The 18,261-nt window shown below is 41.1% G+C and overlaps 1 pseudogene; it reads left to right on the top strand.

Annotated features, from left to right (window-relative positions):
• The first annotated feature begins 310 nt into the window (after positions 1–310).
• LOC101537042 (rRNA-processing protein FCF1 homolog) lies at positions 311–2,326 on the top strand (annotated as a pseudogene).
• The last annotated feature ends 15,935 nt before the right edge of the window (positions 2,327–18,261 follow it).

Below are 18,261 nucleotides of genomic sequence, written 5' to 3'. Positions count from 1 at the left end.
CCTAATTGGCTCCCGGGCTGGCAGGTCCATCGAGATGTGGGAAATGGCTGTTGTGGGGAGTTTGACGCTGAAAAGGGTCTGTCAGGTTTTGCTTTCCTGGAACCACTCACTTTCTCTGGGCCTCTTGTCACTTCCCCCCAACTCCCTTGCCTGCTCATTTTACCCACATTAAAGCTGTAAGTAAATAAATGACAGGCTGTGGCCTATCATCAGGTGACAGATCATCCTGCACCGGCGCTGAAGAGCACAGACGCTGTCATCTGTCTGGTCCCCCTCACATTTCCTGTCAGCCCCGCTGCATCCCCGTGGCATGTCACAGTCATCGGAGCAAGATGAATACAGCCGTGTAAACATCAGCGCAGGAGCCGAGTCAATCACACACGGGCGCTCACTGCACAGACGGACTTCTACGGTCCGGGAAGAAACGCTGGGAGCTATGGGGTGCTTTATAGGGGCCAGCCACAGCGACTCGGAGTTATCATGTCATTGGGATTTAACATGGTTTGTTCCCAAGTGGAGGGGCAAATGAATTCCTCCCCTCAGTCTACTAAGAATCTGGATGGGGACTAGAGAGATAGTACAGAAGCGAGGATGTTTCAAGGACAGTAGCGACAAGGGCCAGGAGGATAGCTCTGTGGTGTGGAAGCCCGCCTCATGTGCTGGAGGAGAAGACAGCTGGGAGGGAGAAGGGACCACTAAGTCAGTGATGGTTGGAGGAATTGCTTGAGATGGGACATGTGTGCTGAAAGTAGACTAAGGACCAAGCGTTTTAGTATCTATATGGCAAACCATAATGCCCCAAAGGAAAGAGAGAGTCAGAAGGAAGGTGCTGGCCATAGAGGCAGAAGGCAGAATGGAGTGGAGGTAGTGGGAAAGATACTGGGGACATTGATGGTGGGAAATGTCGACTGGTGGAGGGATGAGTGTTCAATCATTGTATGACTGAAACTTAATCATGAAAGCTTTATAACTGTATCTCACAGTGATTCAATTAAAAAATTCAATTAAAAATAAAAAAGAAGTGAGGGTGCTTAGATAAGCACCATCATGCAACTAACCCCAGTTAGACCCCTGGCACGGCATATTGTCTCCTGAGCACTGAGCCAGGAGTAAGCCCTAAGCATAATCTTGTGTCACTGAACCCCCCCCAAATGCACACACACACACACACACACACACACACACACACACACAAAGTGAGTCTGTTAGAGTCCCTCTTGCTCAAGTGTCCACTCCAGAGTTAAACCATAGTTACTGGATTTGTTGGTCTCTATCCCAGGGTCCTATAAAGCCTCCCCAGAACTTGACCTGCTCCCCCAGCTACAAGTGTAGTCACATTTCAAGAAGGAACAACAGAGGGGAAATTGAAGCATCCCCATTAAAGTAGCACTTGGAGGAATGTTTAGAGGGCTGCTCCAAAACAAATAACAAAGGCTGTATTAAAATAAACAGAGCTGGAAGGAGTCCGGGCTCACGGCGTGGACACGGGGAAACAGAAGACCAGAAAGTATGCGACCTCGAGGCAAATACTCAGTCTCAGAGACCAGAGGCTGAAAGAAAGGGACAGATTAAAACCTAAAAAGAAAGGAAAGGAAGATCCCAGTGCATTTAAGAAAAGAGAAGTCGCCCAGCACCCTTCCAGCTTATTTTTCCAATATAACACACAGCTGGGCCCACCATACCCTATCTTGATTGATATCAACTTTATCAACTTCTCTATCAAAGCCAATTTGGACTTAGTACAATCAATGACGGACTGCCTGTATGCCAAATAGCACAGCGAGCAGGCCTTGCACATGGCCGACCCGGGTTCAATTTCTCCATCCCTCTCAGAGAACTCAGCAAGCTACCGAGAGTATCTCACCCAAATGGCAGAGCCTAGCAAGCTACCCGTGGTGTATTCGATATGACCGAAACAAGTAACAACAAGTAACAACAAGTCTCACAACGGAGACATTACTGGTGCCCACTTGAGTAAAATCGATGAGCAATGGGATGAGAGTGATGCAGTGATACAGGGATGATTGCTTGTATAACTGACTGTGTCATGGCTGAGATTGAGAAATTGAGGCAGAAATATGGAGTAGCTCTCAGGATTGCCAAGGATCCAAGATTTGAACGACTACTATGCACACACAAAGGAACCTATGCAGATGGCTGCTTAGTACAAAGAGTAACATAGCACAATGGGTACATTGCAGCCACTATTGACTCAGACCTTAAAAGAAGAATTCCAAAGATCGCTGGAGCGCCTATCATGTGCATTTCTAATCTTAGGTACAACATTGAGCAGATGCGAGATGATTACGGAACCCCTTGGTTCTAGTTCTTGAAGACAAAAGTTCTAACTGCCTTCAACTTTCTTTGTTGCTGATTCACTAAACATGCTCCAGTAGGTGTATAAATTATCATTCCCCTCACCCATTTGCTCTGTCATGAGCTGAGGATGGCTAAGTACATTCACTTTTTGATGTTTGGGAAATACTTTGGGAGCCAGAGTGATAGTACAGTGAGTAGCACATTTGCTTTGCACACATCCAACCTACGTTTGATTCCAGATACCCCACGTGGTCCTCCCAGCCTGCCAGGAGTGATCCCTTGACATAGAGCCAGGAGTAAGCCCTGAGAACAGCAGTTGTGGGCTAAAAACAAACAAACAGGATGAGAATACTACTAGGGTATCCCAAAGAGGAATCAAAAGAGTCAAAAGACCTCCGTCGAGAGTCAAAAATCAGGGATGCTGTCTCGTTTGCCAAGGCATTAAAAATCAGATGGGCTGGTCATGTAATGCGGTTCAGAGATGACCGCTGGACTAGAGCTGTTACCGACTGGATTCCACTGGACGTCAGAAGACCTCATGGCCGCCCACCAACTAGATGGTCATATTTCTTTGTCAAATCCCTTAATGAACGATTTGAGGCTCTACCTATTCCTGGAGAAAGCAGATATCACTGGGCTGCACTAGCATGCGACAGGGACAAATGGAGACGTCACTGGCACCCTCTCGAGCAAATTGAAGATCAACGGGACTACAAGTGATACAACTGATAGGTGGGATATTGGTGGTGGGGAATGTGCACTGGTGGAGGGATGGGTGTTTGATCATTGTGTGATTGTAACCCAAACATGAAAGCTTGTAACTATCTCACAGTGATTCAATAAAAGTTTTAAAATAGAGCAATGAAAATGTTATTTTGTATCATTACAAATTTCGTTTGCATGTTTTTATAAATCCTGGTTGCTTACATTAAAAAAATAAAAAATAAAAATAGATAAAATAAACGAAGCTTTAACAATGTGATGAGGAAGTCCATGTTTGAAGAAGGAGCCTGAGAGTCTCCCCAGGGGGAAGCAGTCATCTCTTACTGTCCCAAGAACTGGCCAGTTCCCCCCTCCCCTGTCACAATGGCCACTTTTGGTTGCTGCCTTTTCTTTTTCTAAATTTAAGAAATTAATTTTTATGTGAAAATTCTTAGATCTCCCCCTGGGCTGTTAAGTCCTTGTCTAAGGATTTACCAAACTGTTTGTTGCTAGTTGGGCCTTCTCTGTCACTGTTTTTGTTTGTTGAGTTTAGTTGGCTTCTGTGTTACTTTCCCATCAGCCCTGGCTGCCATTTTAAAAGATCTCTTTGTTCCCATCCTTCCCTGCTTCCTCTGCAAATATGACGACTAGTCATGCCTCTTTGGTGAGTGTGTTTAGTCAGGTGAAAGTGATCCTCGGATACACGGAGAGGAGCCGTGGATGGAAAGGCCACCCTCGGGGGCCATTTACTCAAGCATGAATGATTCTGGAATCTGGGTAGTTTGATTCCTGAGAGCACTCCTCCAACTCCCCAGCACTGTAAAGTATTGAAGCAATAGTACCAGCACTACTGGAATTAGCCCAAACCCTTCATGGGAGGAAAGGGGCGTTGCACAGATGTTCCAGATCATTGAGGTTATGCCTCTGAACTCTGAACGTTGGTAACCCCGCCTTCTGTGATCTACACTTGAAGATTCAGAAAATTCCAGTCCCGTCCTACTTTTTCAGTCACACCTCTTTTGGGTGTTTGTATGGGAGGGGGCTTTTGAGGCAAGAGAGTTTTCAGACAGAACTCAGGAGACCCTGCACCAGTGGTTCAGTACAGTACATGGGTCCAGGAAGCTGCTAAAGCTCTCAAGGACCAGAAAGTGCTCAGGGCAGCCTCCGGGGCTATCCCTGGAGATGCTCAGAGAATCGTGGGGATAGTGGGGAGCAAGCCAGAGTTGGTTTTATGCAAAGCACTGTAGCAGTACAGCACTGTCTTCCCATTGTTCATCCATTTGCTTGAGCTGGCAGACAATAACTTCTCCATTGTGAGAATTGTTACTGTTTTTGGCATATTGAATACGCCATGGGTAGCTTGCCAGGCTCTGCCGTGTGGGCAGGATACTCTCAGTATCTTGCTGAGCTCTACGAGAGGGACGGAGGAATTAAACCCAGGTTGGCCACGTGCAAGGCAAAACTTTACCCACTGTGTTATCACTCCAGTCCTTAGGTCTATAAAAAGCACTGATTTAATCCTGTATGATCACTCTCTGCCCGATAACCTCATTTCTCATTTCTTCTCTTTCTCTGTCTCTCTGTCTCTTTGTGTCTCTCTTTCTGTGCCTGTGTCTGTCTGTGTCTGTTTCTCTGTCTCTCTCTGTCTCTCTGTCTCTGTCACTGTCTCTGTCTCTCTCTCTCCCTCTCTCTCTGTCCTCTCCTGCTTTTCCTTTTTGTTGCTTTGTCATGACTGCAGGTAGGCATTCTTGGCTGTCTTTCTTGTATAACATCCTAATATCTTCAATGGCCACTCCTGACATAGAGATGCTGGGAGGCAGGTCTTTAAGAGGTGATTCAGTCACGAGAGAGGAGCCCCCCTGACTGGGATTAAGGCTCTGACTAGAGACCCCTCAGTGCTCCCAAGCCCTGTCACCACACCAGGACAGAAACACAGAGAGAAGACACTTAACTGTGAATTAGGAATAGGGCATCTGCCATAGGTGGAATTTTCTGACACCTGGCTCAGAGATTTCCCAGGCTTCAAAACTAAGAGAAATCAATTTCTGTTGCTTCTGAGTCATGCTGTTTCTTATATTTTTGATATGGCAGCTGGAACAGACGAAGACATTTCCTTCAACCTTATTCCTTAGGCAGGTCTTGTCACCCTTGAGCCCCAATCTTCTGGGGTTTATTTCCTCTGTCTAGACTTCCAGCATTCCTATTCCCAGAGATACAGCTCATTGTTCTGTCTATCCATTACAAAGACATAGATGCACTAACCTGGAATTCTATTTCTAGGCATTCACCATGAAGGAAAAGCATTCACTTTAAGGATTATCTTTCTAGCATGTTTATAATAGAAAAACAAAAGAGAAGGCAGTTTCTAGTTCTATGAGCTAAGTCATCATACATCTATGTACCATATACTGTGTCACTGTATCACTGTTATCCCATTGCTCATCAATTTGCTCAAGTGTGCACCACTAACATCTCCATTGTGAGACTTATCTTACTGTTTTTGACATATTTAATGTGCCACAGGGGTCTTGCCAGGCTCTGCCATGTGGGCGAGATACTCTCAGTTGCTTGCCAGGGTCTCTGAGAGGGAAGAAGGAATGGAACCTGGGTCAGCTGGGTGCAAGTCAAATGCCCTACCCGCTGTGCTATTGCTCCAGTCCATTCCACTGAAGTCATCCCATTGAAATGATGATAACCATTATATGTTACTTGATGAAAAAACTATCACAAAATCACCATATACAAATAGGTTACTTTTGATGTTTAAGGTATGATCTGTCTGTATTTGTTTATTGTCATATATGTGCATATTCATATTTATATTGTGTCTGAGTCTAGAGAAGTATACATCCATATACATGTGAGATACCTATGAACAAGTCAACTATTTTGTGGTTATCTCTGTGTAGTTTATCTCTAGTTTGTAGTCTTTCAAGAGAAAATATACATTTCCTTTCTATGAAAAAAATTTGATGTAAGCCATCTACCCTTCAAACTGCAATTTAAAGACTTCTTCCACACAAAATGATTCCATAAACTTTATCAGAAAATTCTTTTTCTCAATTTATCGCCATCTATTTTATGTTAAATTATAGGTTGGTTACCGACATTTGTATAACATTAAAATATAAATTACCTAAGACTAGGAGTACCTTCTAATTTATTCTTGATTATAAACTTGCAGCAAGTGTTTAACAAATGTCTGTTGTATGAGTTGATATTGTCTGCATAAACAGCAATTTAAAATTTTGGCTGCTGTACATTAAGTCACTAGAAATATACCTTTTAAAGGTACAAAGCCCCGGATTTATTGGTGCTATGATCCAAGTAGCTAGCACTGTTTTAAATTAGAAGTGGAAAATCACTGTTACAACAATGCTCCCAGGCGTTTCCTTTAGCTTAATATAAGCATTCTCCTTTAAGTCTGGCAAGCTTGTTCATATTATCTGTCCACATATTTGTGCTTTAGGTTATTAATGACCTGAATTAATTCCTGCCCTTGCAAAAGTATATAAACAGTCATTAACTGATCAGACATCATAATCAAGGTGCCTGGAACATTGCAAATGTTTAATAAATGTTTGCTAGTAAATGATCATACTCTCCTGTCACATACCTAACCTTCAGAGCCTGTATATTGCAGGAAGTTCTTGTCTAATTGCCTTGACTTACACCTTTCCTGTCTTCCCAATCCTCCACTAACTGTCTTCTTGAGAGGTGATTCACCTCTTAACCTAATCATAATATTTTTGTAAGTACAGACTTTTCAGCCAGCATGGTACAGGAGAATCAGACAAATGTGCACAGAACAAAAATGTCAGGATTAAGATCAGAGCTTCTTGGAGGGAGAATACAACCCATGCTTCTGAGTATTGAGTCCTGGGCTCTGTTTGTGGTGTTGGAGAGGACTTAGGGGCAGATAGGAGCTCGTAATCAAAATTGTTATCTGACAGTAGATGTGTAAAGAATGAAAAATCCAGCAAGGATGCTACAGCAGCAGTAATTCTGGGAGAAAGCTTCGGAGTAAGTCTTGCAGGAATTCCATTAAGGAGAATAAAGTAGCAAGATAGTTCAAAGAATTTTTCCAGATATCTTCTGTAACCCATGCCAGGCACAGCTAAGTGTTTGTCACTGTCACTTGTTGTCACTGCTGCTTATCAGTTTTGTTCTTTAGTCATTGTTTCTCCTAATCTCTCACTTGACTGATCCTAAATCCCCGCCAACCCTCAGTCTCCATCACCACCAGTCAAGGCTCAATCCTATGGTCACCAGTCAAATGTCCAGTTACTGCAGAAGCAGCTGTGTGTGAGAGAGAGACCAAAGAGCTGAAGATTAAGGAAAAAGTTGGGATGGGAAAAGCAACAAATGTCAAATGAAATATGGAATCTAGACTACTATATTATTATAAACCACCCTTTCCTCTGTTAATCATCATATTTCAACAAGAGAAGCACATAGGATTCAGTTGATTGCAGTGCCATCAGATTAACAAATCCTTCTCCATAGAGGTCAAATTGACCTTTTCTGAGTACCCATGAATTATAGGTTTTAAAAGCTCATTAGCATATATGGTTTCATTTTTTTCCACATGAGACAAAAATCTATGGTTAAAAGAAGTCCCAGCTTTTATTCAGTGCCAATGAAGAGGATAATTTTTTGTAATTAGAATGTGTATGAATGTGTGCTAGTAGCACTAGCAATTTTAACTCCCCCCCCCCAATCTCCTGATTTTAATTGAAATGAAACAAGTATCATACACTGTGGAAATCACTTTAGAATGCTATTGAAAAAAACAGAGTCAGATTATCGTATGGGTTAAATATTTGACAATGAAACCTAGACAGTTTTAGGAAAATAAAGCTATTTGATGTTTCTAAACCTCTCCGCACAAGCAGATAATCTAAGAAAAATGCACATAAACTACTATTCTTAATATTTTTTCTGTAGCATATTTATTTGTAATTGATAGAAAAATGTGAGGGTCACTCCATGTACCCCACTTATTTATATATACTTGCCTCACATTATTTTTTAATTCTTTCTCACTCTAAATCTCTTTGTTTTTTTCAATCAAGTATCTAACTGTGGCAGAAGCCACCTACCTCCTACCTAAGTCTCGAATTTTTTTTAAATGTAAATTTGGACGTTGTTATTTTCTTTTCTAATTTTTTCTGCTATGGAAAAATAAATATAATATAAAACTTATTATCTTAACCGTCTTTAGGTATATGGTACAGTTCCCAGGTATATTCTTCATTCTGGCCATCACCATAGTATCTCCTCAACTCTGTTCAGGCAGAGAGTAGCTTATAAAACTCAAACTCGGGGGCTGGAGCGATAGCACAGCGGGTAGGGCGTTTGCCTTGCACGCGGCCGACCCAGGTTCGAATCCCAGCATCCCATATGGTCCCCTGAGCACCGCCAGGAGTAATTCCTGAGTGTAGAACCAGGAGTAACCCCTGTGCATCGCCGGGTGTGACCCAAAAAGCAAAAAAAAAAAAAAAAAACTCAAACTCAGTGACCATTAATAGCAATTTTAATGACCATTTCTCCTCTTCCTAGGAAACCACCATCCTTCTTTTTCCTTTGATTATTTTTTAAATCCCAGTTGCTGGAAGCTATCAATCTACACTCTGTTTCATGAGTTTGGTTTGTTCTATTAGCTGAGATTCCACATATGTGAGTATGTAGCCATATCACCCGGTATTTATCTTCTGCCACAGTCACTGTCACTGTCATCCCGTTGCTCATCGATTTGCTCAAGCGGGCACCAGTAACATCTCCATTGTGAGACTTGTTGTTACTGTTTTTGGCATATTGAATATGCCATGGGTAGCTTGCCAGGTTCTGCCGTGCGGGCAAGATACCCTCGGTCGGTAGCTTGCCGGGCTCTCTGAGAGAGGTGGAGAAATCGAACCCAGGTCAGCTGCATGCAAGGCAAACTCCCTACTGGTTGTGCTGTCGCTTCAGCCCTTCCACAGTATATTGATAAAATGTCTTACATTTCACTTCGCATAATGTCTTTGAAGAACATGCAGAGTTTACACTATAGAGTAATCTTGACCCCACTTTCATTCCACAATGGAGGAAAATTGATCAGTAAGGAATTTTCCCATCTAAGAGTTCCCTGCATTAAGAATATTTATCGGGCTAGAGAGAAATCACATGGGAGGAAGGCTCTCAGATAGTAGAGGGGGTAAGGATGATTAAATCCCTGGCACTGCATACATCTCCCAAGCACTATAGGAGTGATCCCTGAGCAAGGAGCCAGAACTAAGTGCGTCCCCCCCGAAACAATTCTTATGTAACTGTGGTTATTATTGGAGAGGAAGGATGGGTAGCAGGCATCTTTGTGTTGTGGTTTGGTTTCATTTGGTGGTGGATATAGTGGATACTAATACCTATAGAACTGTTAAGCTATTACCCTGAAATTTGATGATTGTTGTAAATTAGTGAGAAATAAATAAGAAAAATATTTTTTAACTATCTCAACTGAGAAAAGCACAGAAAGGATTTTATAAAGTATAGCTTTTATACAAAAATACTACTATATTATTATACTATATTAACTGGTGATAGCCTCAAAATTCTTCACTTTTAAATGCATTGATTGCATAGCTCCTAACAAATACCACTATATCATTTAAAACAATATTTATTTAATTTGTAAACAACTCTCGGTAGCTTGCTAGGCTCACAATGGAGATGTTACTGGTGCCCACTCAAGCAAATTGATGAGCAACGGGATGACAGTGACAGTGTTAGTGATAAACAAACTGGATAAAAAAATTCAAACTTTACAAATCCAGGTGTAGCTTTCTAGTTTTAATTGCAAATCATCTTTTCTAATTTTATACAGAGCTAGAAAAAAAATAAGTCTAGTGGGAATTACTCATATTTTTACTAAGATTCATGAAAGTCTATTTCAGGTAATTTTGGGGCTCTAACATAGATTTCTCTTCTCTTTCTAGCTAGAGATATAAAAGATAGATTGATACAGTGAAAAGTAAAATATGTGAAAGAAATTGTCAAATTGTTCTTCATAAAAACTAAGGAGCTTAAATCTCTCTTCTGCTGAACCTTTTAAAGAATTTTCCACATGGTCAGCATTATTAAGGCTACAATTAATTAACCAAGATTTTCAACTGGAATTTTAAGAACTGTGTATGTTCCTTTTCTGCGTTGGCATGCAAAATTGAATCGGCATCTGTTTCTATTCAAGAATTCCATCAATGGGCACTTTAAGTTGGCTCGCTCCATAAGTAAGTCAGAAGGTGGAACAGCAAAAATATAAGAGGGTTCATTAAATAATCAGACTCGGCAGAACTTAGAAGTTTTCATAGCAAAAAGATTTCCTGGAGGAAAATGATATTAAGGATGTCCCGGCATAAAGATTTTCACTCTGGGACAAATGAGAGCATAAATAGTGACATTAAGGGAGCCAAGCTTCTTCTTCCAGGAAGCGCCCTCAAGCCACTTAAGTGCAGTGATCAAGTTGTCTTTGTAGCTAATCATTTAATCTTACATGACCAAAATTAACTTGCTGGAATAAAGCAGAGAGAATAAGCTTCCCCTGTTTCTGTTTGGATAGGGAACTTGCATCACGTTAGGAATGAATTCTTGCATAGCTTAAAAGGAGTGTGCTTTGAAATCGGACAGAAGGGATCTTCATGCAAGTGTGTCTGATCACCCTGGCAACTTATGAATGCATCCAAACTCTTCTAATCATGGGTAGGGGAGAGTCCATTCCCCCAGAGCAGAGAGGCAAGGTGTGGTCAGGGACTCCTGACAAAAAAGAGGCAAAGAACTGAATCTGTAGCTAAGCATCTAATCTCCACCAACCTGCCAGTCCATGTAGAACCATATTCTTAGCATTTCCGAGGAATCTTTTCTTTTTCTCCCCTTCAGGAAGTCTATCACCTTCTGAATATTAACATCAATCAAGCATCAGTTCCATCTTTGTGCACAGCTGTGGTTGGTCGAGACATGGCCCTGACTTTGGAAGATACAAGTGTCTTCTCTTTCCCCAAGATGCCAGAAACTGGTTGCACCCAGATTCTTCTGTCACTCTTTGCCCACTTATGCTTTACGTCACTGTGAACTAGGGAGGGAGGAGCCAGGCAGTTGTCACTGCACTAACTTAGGAAGCTGACTTCCACCACCTCACTGTCCCGGAGAGTAAGAACATCAATGCAGGCTGCTACTACTGAGCTTAAGGACAGGAAACTGTATCACTGCTTTCTTTGTTGTTTTTGAGCCCACTTCCTCTGTTGCATGTAGTGGCACTCAGAAAAAGCTTCTTGAGCCCCAACATGTTTTGAAAATGCTTAGTTGCACAACAATTTTCTTGAAAACATGAGATTCTTAGAACAGCTAATCAGAAAAATTTTCTCAATTTTTATATTATATAGTACCACCCCTCTTCCTCAGCAGAGTAAGTGATGATACAGAATGTGTGCATGTGTGTGTGTGTGTGTGTGTGTCTGAGTGTGTGTGTATCTGAGTGTGTGTGTGTGTGTCAGTTTGTGGTCTTAGAAGTAAACGAAATAGGCTGGAATTCAGAAAGAGTGCCCAATATTTATTGATTTTTTTTAAAAAGAATGTCAACCACAGATATAAGGAAACAAAGGCACTAAATAAACAAATGAAATGTATGCCCTTGAATAAATGAAGGCCAGTCATTATACTCTGACAACAAATCTAAAGGGAGTTGTGTGTAAGCGGATTTGGGACATAGCATGAAATATTGATAGTACTATAAAATATATATATATTTCTCTTTCTATATAAAAATATATATGTTTATATATTTCTCTTTATATATCAGATAAATGAAATTAATTTTAATCTATTCATATCTTTTTATTTCCAATATTGTTTTAACTTCTTAGGGATTTGGTTTTCAAATTAAAGACTCTATTTCACAACCCTAAGGCCTTTTCCATGGCAGAGCCTGGCAAGATACCCATGACATATTTGACATGCCAAAAACAGTAACAACATGCTCTTCATGTTCTTGGAGTGAGCAGACGCCATTGGACTGCACTAGCATACAATAGGGACAAATGAAGACATTACTGGCACACGCTCGAGAAAATCTATGAAAATTGGGATGACAGTGACACAGTGATATACATATATATGCATGTATATATACATATATATGCATATATATATACACACACACACCCCTGGTGCTGTAGTGAGTTGACACAGACACTCTTGAGTTGTTCACATTATAAAGAAGAAATAATTTACCATATGAGATATTACTATTCAATTGCTTAGACATGAGTAGATTTAGTAAAAGAAATCGTTTCGACATAAGTTAGTAAGTGGAACTATTAATATTTCTTTTAACCTTGGAAAACTGAAATATTGCTGAAGTTCTAAGGGTGATGTGAAGAAAATCATTTGGCCAATCAATGCTCAGCAATGATGACTAATGACTGCAAATCCCTGGGCAATAGAGGCAAATAGAGTCAAGTCCTGGCCTTTGGAGTGAGTTGATAATAAGAGGATACTTAAAAAAAAAAAAACTTTTCCTTAGTAAATTCCAAAAATTTCCTTAGTATGAAAAAATTTAACTTAAAAAAATCAAGTTTACAAGGCTGGAACAATAGTACAGCCCGTATTTGCCTTGCACAGGGCCAACTCGGGTTCAATCCCCAGAATCCCATATGGTTCACTGAGCAACGCCAAGAGTAATTCCTGAGTGCAGAGCCAGGAGTAACCCCTGAGCATCACTGGGTGTGAACCCCCAAAGAAAAAAAATGTTCCTACACACAAAGTTAGAGTGATCTGGGACCACAGCACACAGGCTGCGCAGTGTCACCCTGTGAATACTTGACACTTAGAGTATTTTTCCAGAATTATTTGTTCCACGGGAATTTTTCCTACTTTGAGCACCACCTGTCATGAGAAAAATACTGTATAAAGGTTATCATCTATAAGATTTTCTTCCTCCCTCCCTCCCTCCCTCCCTCCCTTCCTTCCTTCCTTCCTTCCTTCCTTCCTTCCTTCCTTCCTTCCTTCCTTCCTTCCTTCCTTCCTTCCTTCCTTCCTTCCTTCCTTCCTTTTTCCTCCCTCCCTCCCTTCCTTCCTTCCTTCCCTCCCTCCCTCCCTCCCTCCCTCCCTCCTTCCTTCCTTCCTTCCTTCCTTCCTTCCTTCCTTCCTTCCTTCCTTCCTTCCTTCCTTCCTTCCTTCCTTCCTTCTTTCCTTCCTTCTTTCCTTCCTTCCTTCTTTCCTTCCTTCCTTCCTTCCTTCCTTCCTTCCTTCCTTCCTTCCTCCATTCCTTCCTCCCTCCCTTGCTTCCTTCCTCCCTCTTCCTTCCTCCTTATTTCCTTTCTTCCTTCCTTCCTCTGTTCTTTCTTTCCTTTCTTCCTTCTTTCCTTCCCTCTTTCCTCCGTTCTTTCTTTCCTTTTTTTCCTCTTTCCTCCTTCTTCCTCCTTCCTTCCTTCCTTCCTTCCTTCCTTCCTTCCTTCCTTCCTTCCTTCCTTCCTTCCTTCCTTCCTTCCTTCCTTCCTTCCTTCCTTCCTTCCTTTCCCTTATTTTTGGGCCACACCTGTGATATTCAAGGCTTACGCCCAACTCTGTGCCCAAGGATCACTTTTGACTCAAGAGATTATATGTGGTGCCAGGGTCAGCTGTGAGCAAGGCAAGTAACTTGCCAGCTGTACGGCATCTCTCTGGTCCGAGTGTGGCATCCTTAAATGGCTATTGAAAACATTCTAAAATTATATTATTATTCTTTTGTAAGATAAATATTTTCAAGACAATTTTTGTGTGCTTTGTTGAGGGTGATAAAAAAAAATAAAAGATTAGAGATGACGCTTTTCTAAACAATCTCTGTTCTCTCTGGGAGTTTTCAACAATTCAAACTGGATAAACCAGAGCATGATTTTCTTTAAGGCCCTGTTTTCAGGCTTTGATTTTTTTTCTTTTCGGGTCACACCCAGCGATGCTCAGGGGTTACTCCTGGCTTTGCACTCAGGAATTACTCCTGGCGGTGCTTGGGGGACCATATGGGATGCCGGGGATCAGACCCGGGTCAGCTGCGTGCAAGGCAAATGCCCTACCCGCTGTGCTATCGCTCCGGCCCCTCAGGCTTTTATTTTAACCAGTACATAAAAAGAGGAACTTATGAGAAACAAGGAAAACTGAAGCACCAGTCACTGATCTAAAAACAAGGTGATGTGGTGACAGTTGATTAGCAGTGGTGACAGAAGTCACAGAGAAGACTGGGGGTCTCGATTATCTTTCCTCGAGTCCATCTCTGAATCTTCCTGAGCTGATGTGGTCCAGCCTTGACAGTCTGATTGCTCCCATATGCAGTGATGGAGAACCACCTTCCTGTCTGTAGCAGGACATGCGCCTCGCCAGCCAAAGCCCTCCTTGACCTTCACCTTCATCATCCCCCCCCACAGCCTGTGCCTGGCTTCTGCCTTGCTGCTTCTCCAACTCCCACCTCCCGCCACTCTAAGAGGACTGCATTTCTGGTACTAACCCCCTCATCAAATACTTCAAAATGTTTTTCTTTGCCTAAAGGATACATTTCTATACTATAGACATCCCCAATGACAAAGAAAACATTGAAAGATAATTCTCTCATAAATATCACTTCTCGTAAATGATTTTCTTACAGGGACATAGCAGTAGAATACAAAACATCATCCATCGGTTCTATTTTTGAAATATCCCAGACTGATGCTCTTCCAGTCCTTTTCTTAATGTTAAAGAAGTCTTCGGGTTGAACCAGACATGTCTGGGTGGATTATCTAAAATGCAATAGAGCTTCTCATGGACCATTCCCTCCAAGGCAGCAAAAGAAAATATTTCCACAGTCAGGGAAATAGTCCTATTTGGTATAGCTTTCTCTTTCCATCGGCCAGCTTCCCTCCAGATTTAATAAACAGCTTTCAAAAGGGGTATAAAAGTGTCTGCTCAAAAGCCTGCAGTATGTTATTTGTAGAAGTGCCTGTGGATTCACCGAACTGTTTCCAGAGGAGTGGATTATCATCTTGTGATAACTCGTTGCTCAGCACTCAGTAATACAGTTCTGTGGGCAAACAAAAAAAAAGCCATTCTTCTTCAGTGACAAAAGATAAAGTTAGTTATTAGCAATTCGATACAAAAGAAGTAAAAAGGACTGGAAATGAGGAGTCAAGCCAAGTTTGGCATCTATTATTCACACAAAACCTTCTAGTAATGACAACTACCCAAAGCATAGAAAAGTCCTATTCAGCGGACCCATTTTCTTGCTTCACTGTCAAAAAGTCTAAGATGATAGATAACTTCCAAGAACTTTCAAAATTAAAATGAAATCAATTTTAATGAAAGACAATAGTCTATTTCTGTTTGTTAGTTCCAGAGAAAATGGATAATGATGAATTTCTGAGGTCTTTAACTTATCATCTCACTCTGTAAGGAAACTATTTTCGAAAACTGTTCCATATTGCATTGACATCCCTTTTCAAAATTAAAAAAAAACATACCTACTTAAATGTAGAGCAATGATTCTAAACTCCAGTCTACCAAGTTTATTCCCAGAGACATTTGATTAATATTATCTCATCATTGCAGGCTCCATCAAAGGTTACCAGTTCTACTGAACTCGGTGGAAGGTCTCCATGCTATTTCATTTGAAAAATTATAACTTAGTGATTGACTTTTTGAAATTTCAAAAAAATTATGTTTTCCAAATTGAGGAAGATAGGAAATATAAACATAGAAAATTCAAAGGGAACATATGAATGTTTATAGTGCATAAGACATACTGTCATTTATTTATTTTTATTTTACTTCTTCCATTTTTATCTGATAAACACTAACACAGTGAAGACAAAGGTCTATGTGACAATTTCCATATGAACTTATATCTCAAGCATGAATTTGCTTCCTATGGCAGAGATCAAATACTGATCCCAAACCGTGGAAGGTCAAAGGCAATCGTGACAAAATACTATTATAATATTCTTTTAAATCAGCACTTATGCTTAACACACAACACTGTCATGACCCTAAAAGATACTAAGATTATGACTATAAGATATTTCTGTTCAGTGAAATATAAAGAAAATAAAGCCATGCTATTATTTTGGCATTGAATGGCTGAATCCTTATTTGTTAGCTGTGTCTTATCACAGCTAATCTGAAGCCTAACCACATTTTACTTCTTAGGTATCACTGCATTACTTAAACTATTGCAACAGGGGAGCAAATAATCTAATTCTTTACTACATCCACAATATAAAAGTGACTGCATGGTTATTATCACATGATAAATTAATTTGTGTGTGTTTTAAGAATTTTTTTAAATAATTTATTTATTTTATTGAATCACCATGTGGAAAGTTACAAAGCTTTCAGGCTTATGTCTCAGTTATACAATGCTCGAACACCCGTCCCTTCACCAGTGCACATATTCCACCACCAAAAACCCCAGTATACCTCCCACTCCCACCCCCCACCCCCTCCTACGTAGCTAATAAATTTCATTTCACTTTCTCTTTACCTTGATTACATTCCATATTTCAACACAAAACTCACTATTGTTGTTGGAGTTCCCCCCCCCCAACAAAAACAACCCTGCTGAAAAGGAAGCATTTGATAATTAGTTTTCCATTGCTGAGAATGAAGAGATATGAAGTTGTGAGGCCGCAATAGTGCTGTGCGGTTTGGGATTTCTGTATTTTAGTATGTTGGTAACTAAGTCCAGGGAGATTTATGTTAGAAATTGCATCATTTCCCTTCCTGGGGCAGCATGGGGCTATGGCTTAGTTCACAGTCTAGAGACATATCTGCGAGCAGCTGCTGGTACGAAAAGTAGTCTAGCTGGCGTCCGGATCGTGGTTGATCAGCCACAAAGTGGCCACACAAATGTGTGGCCACCCAGGTTGCATCTCAGCAGAGAGTGCATGATAAATTAATTTTTAAAATAACACTAAAATCAGAGAAACACAACCAAATTACACCAACTTGAGAAATACCCCATCTTGCAATACATTATTTGAGTATCTAAGTTTAAAATTTTTTAAATTTATAGTAATACTGATAATGATTTCTCATGGACATAGTCTCCACACTACAGCCATTACCAGTGTAGCCATCTCCTCCTTAAGGAATCCCAACTTCTCTCCTGTGTGTGTTCAAAAAACGTGTGGGGGCTATCTGCCTGCATGTGGTGGTCATGAGCTGCTCCCCACCCTGGCTGGCCACTTCAGAAGGATGTATGACGGAGGCAACAGGGCCATCAAGCTGTCTAGCCATTTATTCCTATCTCACTCCTGACATTTATTCCATTCTCCCCGTGCATCTACTCCAATCTCACTGTGAGCCCCATTTCAGTTTCCCCCCGCCCCTCATTCCCACCTCCTACTTTCCCCTTGCTGCCTCCTTCATCCCATCTCACAGCCTTAATCAAGAGCTCAACCTCCAAAGTTGGGTGTGCAACTATAGGTCAGATAGCACAATCAGCACTTGTAAAGCCCTTCCTTGGGAGAAGCCTTCTAAGACCAAGATGTCATCCTGCTAGGAGATCCACTCAAGGGTGGAATTTCATCTCAGTGCGTATTTCTCCCTTCGTTATCCACAGTTATTTAAACAGTCACCTTATATTTACTTCTTCATAATCTTTCCAGTCATTTTGTAGGGACACAGTAAGAGGTATATTAAGCTTAAAGGGTGACTCTCCCAGGGACATCGTGCTATAGATCCCAGACAATAGTTCTCAGGTTAGATTAGTCCTTCCTAATCCCAGCAGGGTCCTTGTCTAGTTGCATCTTTTTGAGTCATAACAGAGTTTCTCCACGACTGTGCTCTTAATTTATTATAAGTTTAATGGCGCTTGGCCTGTCCTGTTTTGATGCCAGCCAGGATCGCTTACAGCTTGCCCTGGCTCCATCCAATCACTTCAGAAACCTGCTTTTGGGGTGTAGGAACTCAGAGCAACTGAAGCTTACGTCTAGTAAATATGACAGACACCCAGGAGTAAATATTACCCAGGAATCAATTAACTACCAAGTCACAAAACAATGGCATTAACTGTCTTCCTGTGTCTATACAGAAAGGATATTGCTCTAAACTAAACTATGCAAAGAACATAAGGCAAAGAGAAAAACATTGTTTCACTTACAAATTCAAAATCCAGAGTCCTTAGAAGAATCTGCCCTTATACATCACATGGTCTGATTTGGGGATATAGGTGATTAACAGACAGGGGAAACAGAGCACAGGGAAGTT

This window comes from Sorex araneus, chromosome 2, assembly GCF_027595985.1.
Source record: "Sorex araneus isolate mSorAra2 chromosome 2, mSorAra2.pri, whole genome shotgun sequence".
NCBI lineage: Eukaryota > Metazoa > Chordata > Mammalia > Eulipotyphla > Soricidae > Sorex > Sorex araneus.
This window is presented reverse-complemented; position numbering and strand designations above follow the sequence as displayed.